The following is a 14,605-nucleotide window of genomic DNA, read 5'->3' as shown; positions in this document are numbered from 1 at the left end:
TCCACCCTTTAACTTTCAGTCTATGAATTTCTTTTTGAATTAAGTGTGTTTCTTGTATGCAGCATATTGTTGGATTTTGGTTCTTGACCCATTCTTCCAGTCTATTTCTTTTGATTGGTGAATTGAGACCATTAACATTGATCGTTATATCTGATATGTATTGAATTATCATTGTCATGACTTTTTCTTTTTGTTGGATTCTCCCCCTTTGCTTTTAATTTCTTTGTTGTGCCCAGTGGATTCATTCTGCTTTGCTTCCTGGGGTTGTGATCCTCATTGTCTTTTCCTAGGATTTTGTCTAAAATTTTTTGGAATGCTGGTTTGGTATTCATGAATTTCCCAAGGTTCTCTTTGTCATGAAAGTATCCTATTTCACCATCAATTTTGAAAGATAATTTTGCAGGGTACACCAATCTGGGTTGGAGATTGTTTTCCTTTAGGGCTTGAAATACATCACTCCAACCTCTTCTTGCCTTGAGGGTTTCCATTGAGAAGTCTTCTGTGAGTCTGATGGAGTTTCCTTTGTATGTGATTTGTTTCTTTTCTCTAACTGTTTGTAGAACATTGTTCTTCTGTTGGGTTTCTGGAATCTTAACAGTTACGTGCCTATGTGTAGATTTTTTTTGATCAAGGCTATTTGGAGTCCTATATGCCTCGCTTATCTGTATGTCAAGCTCTTTTCCCCTGCTTGGGAAGTTTTCTGCCATTACTTCTGTGAATAATTTTTTTTATGACATCCTGGCCCTAAGAAAGTGTTCTGACAACTCAAGAGAAGGGCTGACTCCAGAAGAATGAATGCCTGTCCTTCCAGAGACACCTGGGAGCTGAGATGGGTGACCAAAAGTCTGCTCTTTGCCAAGTAAAAAACACACAGAAACCAAGGTCATCCATGAAGGTCCAGTAGTGCCACTATGTGTGCAGGGCATGGTGGTATATAGAGTAGCCCCTGGCTCAGGTATCATTCAGGATGTCTTAGTTATTTTCTTGTCCTGAGACACAATACCTGACAACCACAACTTAAAGGAAGAAAGGTTTATTTACCTCACAGTTGGTAGACATTTCAGTCAATAGACCTCTGTCTCCAAGGCAGGACAGCATGGCAGAAGAGAATTGTTCATGACATGGCAGATAGGAAGCAGAGAGAGACCAAGGGAGGAGGAAGGGAGATAGATCCTTCCAACTCACCAGTGACCTACCTCCTCCAAATGGCCTTCATCTCCCAGCATCACATTTAGCTATGAACTCATCAGTGGACAAATTCACTGATAAATAGCATGCTCCCATGATAAAATCACCTCTCCATAGCCCCACTTACAAGCTCATGAAGCTTCAGAGAGATATCTAGATATAAACCATAACACAGGACTCATGGCTGCTGGTAGTGGAAGAAATCTGGAAGGCATCCCTGATGGACTGGACACAGCAAGAGAGGAGAATGTAGAGCTTCAGCCTTTGCAGCATGTTCACTGTTCTGATGAGAACTCAGCCATTATTCTTCCTCTCATTTACCTGGGTGTCAATGTGTGTTTTCTCTCTGACTGTCTTAAAATTTTTCTTTTTCTTTTTGGTAACCATTTTCACTTTGATGTTCCCAACTGTAGCCTTTTCTCTATTTCTCCTGCTTGATGATTACTGTGGTTCTTGGTTCTGCAGTTTGAAATGTTTCATTGATTTGGGACATTTTAAAGTTATTATTTTTTTAGTATTTCTTCTGCTCCTTTCTTTTCTTTCATTTTTTGATTGCCATTGCATCTATTTTCAATTACTTGATATTTGGGTGGGGTTTTTTGTTTTTTTGGGTTTGTTTTTTTTTTTGGTGGTACCAAGGATAGAACTCAGGACCTTGCACTTGTGAGGCAGGTGCAGTGCCACTGAGCTAAATCCCTGGCTATTTGGGGGTTTTTTTCCATTGATTTTTTTCTTTCTGTGCTTCCATTTTGTTACTAGCTTGTCTTTGAGGCTTTTACTTCTTTTATGTTCATTTTTCTGTTTAGTATATCCAATTTTAAGTTTCAAATTTTTATGAATTTTAAATTTCAGATATTTTTCAAATTTATAATTTTCATTTAATTCATTTTTAGAGTTCTTTTTCATTTGAAATTCTTTAACTGCTCGCCATTCTCTCCATTTTTTTCCTGTAAATTCTTTAAACATTAATATTAGCTGTTTGAAACTTCTTTTATGCTAATTCCAATATCCAAGTCTTATCTGTTCCTATTGATTTATTTTTCTCTTATTTAGTTTTCTTGTTTTAACAAGTCCTGTTTTTCAAGTGTCTACTAATTTTTTAAAATAATCTTTGAAATCATAGAAGATATATGATACAGGCAGTTTATTATGTTATTTTCCTCTAAAGAATGTTGCATTTTAATCTGGTTAAATTACTCCATCAGCTTGAATAACTGATTGAAGATTACATGGAATGGTTCCCAAGCTGACTTGCAATAGATATATAATATGACCAAGAAAAATAACTTCGTTGTACTAAGCTGCTATTTTGAAGTTTTTTGCCCCATTAAGACTCAGTCCTTTTTAACTAATACATAGCACTTCTATGCCTAGCACCCACCCAGTGGGCAAAGCAGGATCTCAAAGGCCATCTGAGCTATACAAAAAGTCTGTATACTTGAACAATGTGCACACTCCCCTAGACCAACTATAGAGGAAAGGGAGTGGCCTTGGTCTGGGAACTGGGTTTTTCACTGTGCCATTAATCAAAATGGGGTTGGACCTCAATTTTCAACTTAGAGAAAGGCTCAAGGGAAGAGAGTCATCATCAATTTAGAGTAAGTACAATAAGGTCAGTAGAAGGGTCATAGGAAAGCCCTTTTTCAGGAATAGGAGGAAGCAGGAGAGTCCAAATGTTTGAGTTAAATGACTTCAGACTAGGTGAGATCTTTACCAAAGATGACAGTGCCTTTTCTTGTCAGCCCTCAGGGGCTGATGATCTCAATGTGGAACTTCAGGTAAGTTGCTGTAACCATGCACAAGTCTGCCAGGGCTGGCATTGCCAGTGACATTGGATGATGTAAATTGCATTGAACACACACACACACACACACACACACACACACACACACACACAAAGAGGACTCAATTATGCTTTTTAAAAGAGACACATTTTAAATATAATCACAAATGGGTTGAAAGGAAAACAATGGCACAAGATATACCGTGACATCATTAATCAAAAAAAAGTTGGTATTGCTATATTAATACCAGACAATGTCAACTTTAAGATCTAATTATTTTGATATCTCATAGAAGATTTTAAAATTTTATTTCATTTGGAATATATAAAAAATTTAAGTGTATAGGTACCTAACAACAGAACTTCAAAATACCTAAGGCAAAAATTGGCAGAACCAAAAGGGAAAGTAGATAAATCCAGAATCCAAGTTTGAAATTTTGATAGTCTCTTCTCAGGAACTAATAGAGGTTGATAAAAATATAAGGGTGTGGAAAATCAAAATTGTTATTAATAACTACCCCTAAATAAAATGTACAGAATATTAAATGTAATAACTACAGAATAGCAATTATTTTCAAGTCCAACATAATATTAACTGAGGTATATCATGTTCTGGTATATAAATCAAACAAGTCATGATCAATTGAAAGAAATTGAAGTGATATGAGATATATTTTCATCCCCCAGTGAGAGTATATTAAAAACCAATTCTCAATATATCCAGAAAAATCCCTTAAATATCTGAACAAAAATTTTTATTTTGGTACTGGAGATTGAACCCAGGACCTTGTGCTTGCAGGCAGGCACTGGAACCACTGAGCTAAATTCCCCGCCCTGAAATTTATTTTTTAAAATTTTTTGTGGTGCAGGGAATTGAACCCCAGGCCTCATGCATGTAAGGTTAAATATTCTACCACTGAGATGCACCACCAGCTCTCCTCCAAAATTAAGCAACACACTTCCAAATAGCCTATAGGTTAAAGAAGAAATGACGAGGGAAATTAGGAAATATTTTAACCAGATAACAATACAATTACAACTTATCAGAATTTATTGGTTATAGCTAAAGTACCACATAAAAAATATGGTTTTAAATGTATATGTTAAAAGTAAGAAACATTTAAAGTCAATGAGATACAAGTCAAAAAAATTTTTTAATAGGAATAAATTATACCCAAAGAAATTAAAAGGAGATTTAATTGAGTCTGTAAATTGCTTTGGGTTGTATGGACATTTTAACAATAGTAATTCTTCAAATCCGTGAACGTGGAGGTCTTTACACTTTTTTATGTGTCTTTAATTTCTTTCTCATATGTTCAAGGGTCTTTTTTTGTTGTTTGTTTGTTTGTTGGTACTGGGGATTGAACTTGGAACCTTGCACTTGCAAAGCAGGCAGCAGAACAACTGATCTAAATCCCCGGCCCCCATATGTTGAAGTTTTAAAAAGCCAACCTGAATATAGATTAGTGAGAGGGGCAGAAGAGGGGGTACTATAAAGGGAGGTTGGATTTGATCAGTATACGCTATATGTAAAGTATGTATTGAAATATCACACTACATCCCATTAAAATGTGCAACTAATACATCTTAATAAAAATTAATTTAAAATTTAAAAGAAATAAAGAGCAACAAAATAGAAAAATGAATGAACAATAAAGTGAACAAATATAGTTCTTTGAAGAGATTAATAAAACTGATTAACCTTTGGGTAGAAACATAAAAGGAGAAAAAACAAAATGCAAATTACCAACATCAGAAATGATTGGTAGACATCACTATCAATCATATAGACACTTAAAATATATTAAGAGATAATTGTAGTCACTTTCCTTGTGGCTGAGACACAATACACAACACTCACACCTTAAAGGATGATTTTTTTTCTCTCATGATCCAGAAGCTTCAGCCTTTACAAGGGATGGTGGAAAGGCTTCATGAAGGAAAGCCGCTCATCTCATGACAGCCAGGAAACAGAGGGTGCAGTGAGGAACTAGGAAAGGAGGAACCAGTAAACTGCTTCTTCTTACCAGACCCTACCTCTTAACATTGCATTTAGCTCTAGCACCCTTGTGATCAAATCAGAAGCCCCATCTTATGAGTGTATGAGGCTTGGGGAGTACATGTATGTATAAACTGTAACATTCTGTCCCTAGTCCCTAAAATGTTTGCATACATTTGTTTATGCAAAACGCATTTAGTCCGTCTCTAAAAGTTGCCAGTCTTAACAGTTTCAGCAGTACTGAAAAGTCCGAGTCCAAAGTTTCCTCTGAGTCTCAAAGCAAACTCTTAGCTGTGAGTCCCTGTAAAAGTCAAAAAGAAAGTTAAACACTTCCAACATACTATGGCACAAGGTAAACACTCCCATTCCAAAAGGGAGGAATTGGGGCTAGAAACCAATGGGACCAAAGCAAGACCAATACCTGGCAGGGCATACATTAAATCCTATAACTCTATGGCCAGCACCAGGGGAAAAAATATGCAAGCTCCAAACAGTTTGGGTGACCTTGTTCCTATGTCATTGCTGGTGATTGTAGCCCTTATGGCTTCTCTTTTGTGCTAGCTTTGCTGAGTGCCTGCAGCTTTCCACGGATGTACTACATTCCTGACTTCCCCAGATTTCTCCAGTCTCTAATGTGCTTTTGGCCTCACGCTAACAGCTTCACTCACTCTCCTCTCAGAGACATACTACCTGGCCTCTTTCCTTTCTTCTGAAATTGAGGTGGAAGCCTTCCTGACACCACAACTCTTGCATTTTTGCATGCCTTTAAAAGGAGCACCACAGGGATGGTACTAAGGTTTGCTACCAGCTCAAACAGAAGTCTGGCTCCCTTGTATCATGCTGCAGATATAAATGGCCCCCAAAGCCTCATATGTTTGAAAGGTGACTGGATTATGGGGATGGTATAGCTGGCTTGCTGTTCGGTAGTGGAATTTGGTACAAGGAGATGAGTCACTGGGGACATGGCCTGAAAGGGTTTATCTCCCTCCCCAGTTCCTCCCTTCATGCTCTCTGCTTCCTGTCTGCTGTGCCATGAGCAGTATCCCTCCACCATACCCCTGTACCATGCCATCCTGCCTAGGAGTCAGCCAACTATGGCCTAAAGCCTCTACAAACTACAAGCCAAAATAAACCTCTCCTAAAGTTGTGGGTGTCAGATAGTTTGTCCCAGCAATGAGAAAAGTAACTAAGACAAGAGGCCTCTGAATGCTTGAACAGCTGAGCACTGTGAACTAAATCCTGGAGAATCAATGCCATAGGCAGCCTTCTGGAGAAGAATGACCTGGAATTCTCTTCTCAAATGAAACTCTTACAGCTTTGCATCCTTGAGCCAGCAAAGGGAGGAATCTTGCTGATTCTTCACATGCCCTCAAAGTGTATTTCCTATAATCTGGATATAAAGGACTTGGCTTCTTTTTAATGCTAATATTTTTAGCAACCAAACTCTCCTTGACCAAAACTTTCCAGATTCTTCTCTCTGGAGAAAGTAAACATTTTCAAATGGGTTTTTGCTCTGATTTTCAATATAACCCTGATTAAAGCAGCAAGCAATATCATGCTACAGCCTGAACACTGGGCTTCCTTGACATTTCCTCCACCATATTAGTCCACCACATTTAATCTCAGTCCCCTGCAAAGTCTCAAGATATGAGAAAAATGTAGACTGGTTTTCTGCCAGAAAATAACATACACAACCTAGAGTCCAGCTGCCAATGGAGTCCTTGTTCCCAACTGAAAACTCTAGAACCTTTTCCATCTGCATTTCTATCTCCATTCAGATCTTCTGAGCTTTGACTAGAATCTCCCATTAAGCATGGGCTACAGCATTCTAGGGCTTCCCTAGCTGGCAGCTCTGTACCTTTCCAAACTCCTCCCACGAACCACTTCCAAAGGCTTCTACACCACATGATCAAGTATGGTCTTCACAATGACTCCTCTTATCTAGTACTAAAATCTGTCTCAGTCACTTTCTTGTTGCTGAGACAAATACCCAATGCCCACAACTTAAGTGTGTGTGGGGGTTATTTTGGCTCACAATTTTTAGATTTCAGTGTGTAGTCAGCAGGCTCCAAGGTGGGAAGGCATGGTAGAAGGTGTAGAAGGTCATAGTGGAAGAAAGCTGCTAGTGGTTAGAAAGCAGAGACTGAAGCCAGGAACTGAGAAGGGAGATACACACCCTTCCAGGTCACATCCTTAGTGACCCGCCTCTTCTAACCAGACCTCACCTCCTGATGTCACATTTAACTATAGCAACCCCATGATTCAAACACCTTTCAGAAGTCCCACTATGAGCACATGAGGCCTTGGGAAGAAATCTAGATATAAACCATAACAGAAGGTTTATCAACAACTTTACATTCACAAATTCATAACTTGGATAAAATGAACAAGCTCCTTGAAATATATAACATTAAATTGACATAAGAATATATAATATCACCATAACTCTGTATCAGCTAAAACAAAACTGTAATTTCAAATCTTTCCACAAATAAAACAGGATAAGATGGCTTTACTGGTAAATCCTACCAAACATTTAAGGAAGAAATAACACTGACCTTATCTAGACTCAATAAATAAAGGAAAAGAACACCTCTCAAATTGTTTTATGAGGAAAACATATTCCTGATATCCAGACTATAGGTGAATAGCCCTCATTTCAAAATTCTCAATAAAATATTGGCAAATCAAACTAATAATTACAGTATAAAAAGTATAATTTTTAAAATTATATGAAATGTATAATTCATTGAGCTATAAAGAATATGCTTAATCATATAAAGCTATAAGTATAAACACCAACATAATCCATTCATCATAATTCAGTATGTAAAAAGTGTAATTTATCAGATAGAGTTTAAGCCACGAATGAAAGTGTATCCAACAGAATTCAGTCATAGAGGAAAATCCACTAGGAGTTGTATGGATTTTAAAAAACTGTATTACAGATAAGAGCGGACACATAACATTAAGCATTTGTCAAAGCCCATAGAACTACAAAACAAAGAGTGAATCCAAACGTAAACTATGGGCTTTAATTAATAACGATACATCATATGGGTTTATCTATTGTAATAACTGTTCCACACCAAAGTAAGACGTGTAGAGTGAGGGAACAAAGGGTAAAGGAAAACTGCTTTCTACAGTTTTTCTGTAGACTCAGAGAGCACTAAACAGAAGAAATTCCAAAAATGAAAATCAAAACAAAAATTATACGAAGACATATCATATTGCAACTTCAGAAAATCAAAGACAAAGAAAAAATCTTAAAATGAATCAGAGAGAAAAACATCTGACATATAGAAGAGTGAAGGTAAGTATTACACCCAACTTCTCAGAAACATACAAGCAAGAAAAGGGTGGTACAAAGGGGCTAGAGGTGTAGCTAAATGGTAGGTCACTTGTTTAGCATATGCAAGTCTTCGGAAGTGATCTTCAGCACCACAAAAACCAAAAATAAAAAAGGAGTGATGTGAGAGGAAAAAATCACCAGAATTCTATACCTTATGAAATTATTCTTCAAAAACAAAGAAGAAAGAAAACTTTCTTGGAAAAAAAGTGAAGGAATTCATTGTCAATAGACCTCCCTTGTAAGAAATGTTATTCAGAAAGAAGGACTATGATGTACGTCAGAAACTCATATCTACATAAAGACAGGAGGCAAATTTAAAAATAAATAACTGAAGGTAAAATTTTAAAAATAGCTGGGTGTGGCAGCACATGTGTGAGTTCCAACTATTTAGGAGGCTAACATCAGGGGATCACTTGAGCTCATGAGGTTAAGACCAGCCTAGGCAATGTAGCAAAAACTTGTCTCAAAAAACCCCCACACTTTAATTCTTTAATTCATAATTCTCTAAGACTGAAACTGTTAAACTCCTACAGAAAAATATAAGAAAAAACTCCTTAAATGAGCATGGCAGTGTGTGCCTGTAGTCCCAGCTATTCAGGAGACTGAAGCAAAAGAATCACTTGACCAGGAGTTCTGGGCCAGCGTAGGCCACATAACCAGATCTAATCTCCTAAAAAGAAAAGAAGAAAGGAGGAAAGAAAGGAAGGGAGAGAGGAAGAAAGGGAGGGAAAAGATAAGGAGAAGAGAAAGGAGAAAATAAGAGAAAGAAGAGAGGAGGGGAGGGAAGGGAAAGGAAGGGAAAAGGAGTTTCTTGACATTGGCCTGGCAATAACTTTTTTAAAATGACATCAAAAATATAGACAGCCAGAGCAAAAATAAACAAGTTGGATTGCTTAAGCTAAACAGTTCATGGCACAGCAAGGCAAAAACTCGGCAGAATGAAAAAAAAAACCCACCATATAGAATAAGAAAAAATTGCATGCCATATATTTGATAAGGGATTAATATCCAAAATGCATAAGGAAAACAAGCAGCACAGTAGCAAGAAAGCAAATAACCCAGCCTTAAAATAAACAAAGGACATGAAGGGACATTTCTCAAATGAAGGCAACAAATGGCTAACAAGTGTATGAAAAGGTGCCTGACACACTAACCATCATGGGAAAGCAAATGAAAACCACGTTCTTTGTAACACCGCACACCTGCCAGAATGGCTATTACCAAAAAAGACAAAAGATAATAAATGTTTGTGGGGATGTGGAAAAGAGAGACCACTGCACAGTCAGTAGGATGTAAATTGGTACAGCTGTTATAGAAAGCAGTATGGAAGTTCCTCACAGTATTAAAAGTAGAACTATCATACATATGATCCCGCAGTCCCATTTCTTGGTATATACCAAAGGAAGTGAAATTAGTATTTTAAAGAGATATCTGCACCACCATGTTCATTGCAGCATTATTCACACCAGCCAAGACAGCGAGTCAGCCTCAGTGTCCATTTATAAATGAATATATTTTTTAAGGTGATATAGATGATAGATGATAGATAGATAGATAGATAGATAGATAGATAGACAGATAGATAGATAGATAGATAGATACAGTGAGGGAGTGAGATATTATTAAGCCATAGAAAGGGAAGAAATTCTGTTTTTGCTACAACACGGTTGATCCTGGAGGACATTTATACTAAGTGAAATGGTCCAGGCAGAGAAAGACAAATGCTGCATTATCTCACCTATGAGCAGTATTTTTTCAAAAATCAAAGTTCACAGAAAGCAGAGTGAAGAACGCTGGTTCCCAGGACCAGTGCAGGAAGCAGGGATGAGGAAATGTTCAAAAGGTACAAAGTTTCAGTGAGAGTGAATAAGTCCTGAATATCTATTGTACAGAAGGGACTACAGTTAATAGTAAATTATTATATACTTAAAAATACAAGAGATCTTAGAGATAGCACAACACAAAAAGATGATGATGTAGGGTCATGAAAATGATTTAAATGGTACGTTTTATTTTATGTATAATTTACCACAATTTTAAAAATCAATTGTATTTTTATACACTAGCAACAACTGGAAAAAATGATACTTTAAAAATCATTTCCAATAGCATCACAAAAATAAATACCTAAAATTTAATATAATAACTGTAAAATACACTGAAGCTATAAAAAACACTGAGAAAAATTAGAGACTGATATAAATGAAAAATATGCCGAATTTATTAATTGAATGGCAATATTAAATTTATGATTTTCCATAAGATATGATTTTTTGGTAAAACTGCAAAGATAAACTCTAAAATTTATTTTTAAATGTTAAAGACCTAGAACAACCAAGACAATATTTTTGAAAAGCGTAAAGTTGAAGACCTTATCTTCCCTCATCTCAAGATTTACTATAAAGCTACAGTAATCAAGACAGTGTAGTGTTTATTAGGATAAACAAGTAAATTGATGAGACATAATAGAATCTAGAATAAGCCACCCATTTATGGCCAACTGTTTTCATGCAAGGATGCCAATATCATTTACTGTGGGAAAAGAAAGTCTTTGCAACAAAGAATGCTAGAATCACTGTATACCCATATGAGTAAAGATGAATATTGAATCTGAATGTGGTAGTGCAAACCTGTAGTCTCAGCTACTTGGGAGGCTGAAGCAGGATAGAAAATTTGAGGTCTTCCTGTGCAACTTAATGAGACCATCTCAATTTTTTAAAAATTAATTTAAAAGGGCTAGGGATGTATAGGTCAGCTCTCCCTGGGTTCAAACACCCAGTATGGAAAAAAATTAATATTGACTCTTGCATCACACACAAAAATCAAGTCAAGGAAATCTGAAGACCTAAATGTACAAGCTAAAGCTAGAAAGTTTCCAGAAAAATCAGAAGAGTGATATTCATGGAAATAAGAAAGCAGGTAGCTTCCAGGGGCCATCCATCCATGGGGATACCTAAATGGGGTGCCTGCCTTGCTCCTGTGGTTGAGTAATGACAGAATGAACAGATTCTTAGTAATGACAGATGCCCAGGCCTCTGTTCGGCACCGGGGCCCTTCGTGCAGGGATGAGAGCAGACCAGCAGATCTTCTATTTGTCCTCCCACTGAAATTACAAGAAGGTTGACAACCAGTCAAACTCTCCTCAGATCCTCTGAGATCTAAGGAATGTTTACCTCTAAATGTTACTTCATCTCTTTTCTTAAACTTGGAGGAATCTTTCGGGGGGAAATATCTTTTGTGGTGAAGAAATGTATATGACATTCAAGAATCTCCTCAGTTTTTACTTCAAATTCATTTTCTTCAATTAGAGTCAAGTAAAATTAAATCTTCACTAAAAAGTAGGCATATGGTACAATCCCATTTTTATGAAAGTATTTCTATCTTTCCTTCTATCTGTAAAAATGCACAGAAATATGTCTAGCGTGCTGTACCAGAAATGTTAATGATGGTTATATTTGAATCATGAAACTTGAGGGAATACTTTTATTTTATTTTAGTGCTCTCTGCAATGCTTAAACTGTTTATAGGGAGCATATACTATTTTCACAGAAAGAATAAAGTAAATTTTCTTTTTTAAAAAACTTGACATCTTGCCAAGAGTCCTCAAAGTTTATAGCTTTCATTTCTACTTTCTTCCTCCAGTTCCCCTCAGGCTCTGCCGTTTTCCCCTCTCCTCCTTTGCATCTCCCACCTTTCTCCTTCCCCTGCTTTTTCTAGATCTAACCACTCTCTCCCAGCTTGAGAATGCCCCATCTCTTCATCCCTCACTGGCCTACAAAAGCAGAAGTGGTGGATTCCTCTCCTCCTCCTCCTCCTCTTCCTCCTCCTTCTTTTCTTTGTAGAACTTGGGCTGGGGACATTTTCTAAAGATTTTGAGGCACTTGGCAATTCCTCCCCCCTCCCTATAACTCCTCACATCAGCAGAAGAGGCAAGAGTAATAGGGTAGAGCAGGCCAATGGCACTGGAGCGCTAGCCCAAATGTTGCTCTAGGGCAGCATTCACCCATGGAATTCTAGGGAATGGAAGAACTTTAATCTTGTTCCTGATTCCTTCTCATCCCCAAGTTTTTCCCCCAAAACTTTTGCCCAGTACATCACCAACTTTCTCTTGGATGTTGAAGTTCTGTCTCAAGGACCTGCTCAAATGGGAGAAGGCATCCTTCAACAGAACTTCCCTTGTGACAGGATTATTCCCCTCCTCCCCATGCTAGGATTGGGGAACCAGAAAGCACAGAAGCCTGAACCACCCTCTTGCAAGCTACTGGGACTCATAGTTTGGTAAGAGAGAGCCAGCCCCACATAGACAGCCTAAAGACTATTTTGTGATTTTTCACAGGACCAATGCAAGGGACCAATGAAAGGATGGAAGTAGAGCTAGGAGGTTCTTTAAACAAAGCCACAAGAGGAAAACCCACCCCTCAGTCTAAACTCTGGCTACCCAAGCAAAATATCTGGTAGTCACAATCATGGAAAATTCATTCACCATGTTGGATAGCTCTGAGAGAGATCTCAAAGCTTGACATCCTTCATCCCCAGTCCCCAGAAGGAGCAGGGATTTCCTTAGAGGACTTCAAAACTAGCATATTCAGACTCAGCAGGGACCCCATGCCCTTATCCCTTTCCCAGGCAGACATGCTAGGGCTTTGAAAGATACGGATTTGTGGCATTGGAGGGAAGGATAGCTAGCGATAAATCCAGGTCACCCAAGATTGGGAGGAGGACTTGGGGTCAGGGAGCTAGTGGGGCCTCGCCTTTGTCATATAGGATAAGGATTGAGAGTTTAAGAGTGAAGGCCAAGATGATACTGCCTACCACACCATAAAGTTTAGGGAGGAGTGGTCATGTAATATGAGGGTAGCAGCCATGGAAGTCATGCCCACAAATGTGGAGGCAAAAGGAAAGGGGTAGGGCAAGCAGACAGGTGGATTGGTCCTTAGGAATTCTTTACCCACTTCCCTTACACCTCTCCCAACCCCTAGATTTCTGGCTCTTCCCCTTATATGGCGACAGGGATAGAAGCAGATTCTTCACCAAATGCATTTTGTACCTTTTTATCTGTGAACCATGTTCATTACTACTTTTTAATATTGTAAGGAAAATACTCCTAAGCCATGCAAAGAATGGTTTCTTTCTGAGTATGAGGGGATCAGAACCCCAACTTGGCTTCTCCAGTTGTTAGGGATAACTAGCAAATGTTCCCTGGTCGAGATTCACAGGAAGGCCCAGAAAAGGCCATGCTGGAAGCAGGGTCCAGGGCTACCTATGCCATGGGCAATAGCATCCTGGTGTCCAGACCCAGGGAACTGCATCAAGGCCTGAGTTATATAGGGTTGTCATCAACTAGCATGGATTCTTAGCCATGTGTAAGATGGAAGTCACACATGGGCTGGTTCTTGAGCCTTCTGACAACCATTATCCATCCTCTTCTCCAGGGCTTTCTAAAGGGAAGGGTCCCCGTAGGAGCTTTCAAGATGTTACCAGTCAGCTGGGGATTTAGCTCAGTGGTTCTGCCACCTGCTTTGCAAGCGCAAGGACCCAAGTTCGATCCCTGGTACCAAAAAAAAAAAAGTACATAAAAAGATGTTGCCAGTCAGCTGATGGCTCTTGCTCAATTCATATACACATCATGAATTGGCAAAGTGTAGATCTTTTAAAGTTAAATGATAGCCAGAGACTATCAGTTCCTAGGTTTGGTGGCCCAGCTTGCCACTCAGAGCCAGTGGCAACCAATAAGCTTCAGGAATTCTTCTGGCCACTAAAGATGGCAACTCCCAGCAACTCTGCATTACTCTCTGCCATTCTCTGCTGCTAGCCACCTTCAGTGCTGCCAGTTGCAGATCCAGGCTGTTTTAGGTGCCAGCAGCCTCTGATCTTACCAGTCATTAGTATACCAGCTCATCCTGCTCTACTCAAGACAGAAATCACAAATATTCAAAACTATGCCATCTGGAAGAGGCTTTATTAGGACTTATGCTGCAGCATACAGGGGAACAGTGAACATTTGAAACCTCTAAGGGGACTGAAGGGTGGCTTAAATAGGGAAAAATAGGCAGGCTAATATGTCCAGTGTCAGACTTGCTGTTTGGTCATGAATAAGGGAGGGGCCCTTGGAAGACCTAACTGAGGAGAGCTACAGAGAGACAAATCGTCCAGAGAAGTTGTAGGGTGGAGTCATTCAAAGCTTTCTCCAGCTAAAACAAATACCTCTGGGAAAAACCCTGGGACACCCGATGAAGCTAGGCTGGCTGCAAGATATTTTGTTGTTGTTGTTGTCATTTAGTGC

Source organism: Heterocephalus glaber, unplaced genomic scaffold (assembly GCF_053883595.1).
Source record: "Heterocephalus glaber isolate CG9 unplaced genomic scaffold, H.glaber_assembly_v1.0 deba00001504, whole genome shotgun sequence".
In the NCBI taxonomy this organism is placed as follows: Eukaryota; Metazoa; Chordata; class Mammalia; order Rodentia; family Bathyergidae; genus Heterocephalus; species Heterocephalus glaber.
Note: the sequence above shows the minus strand (reverse complement) of the source record.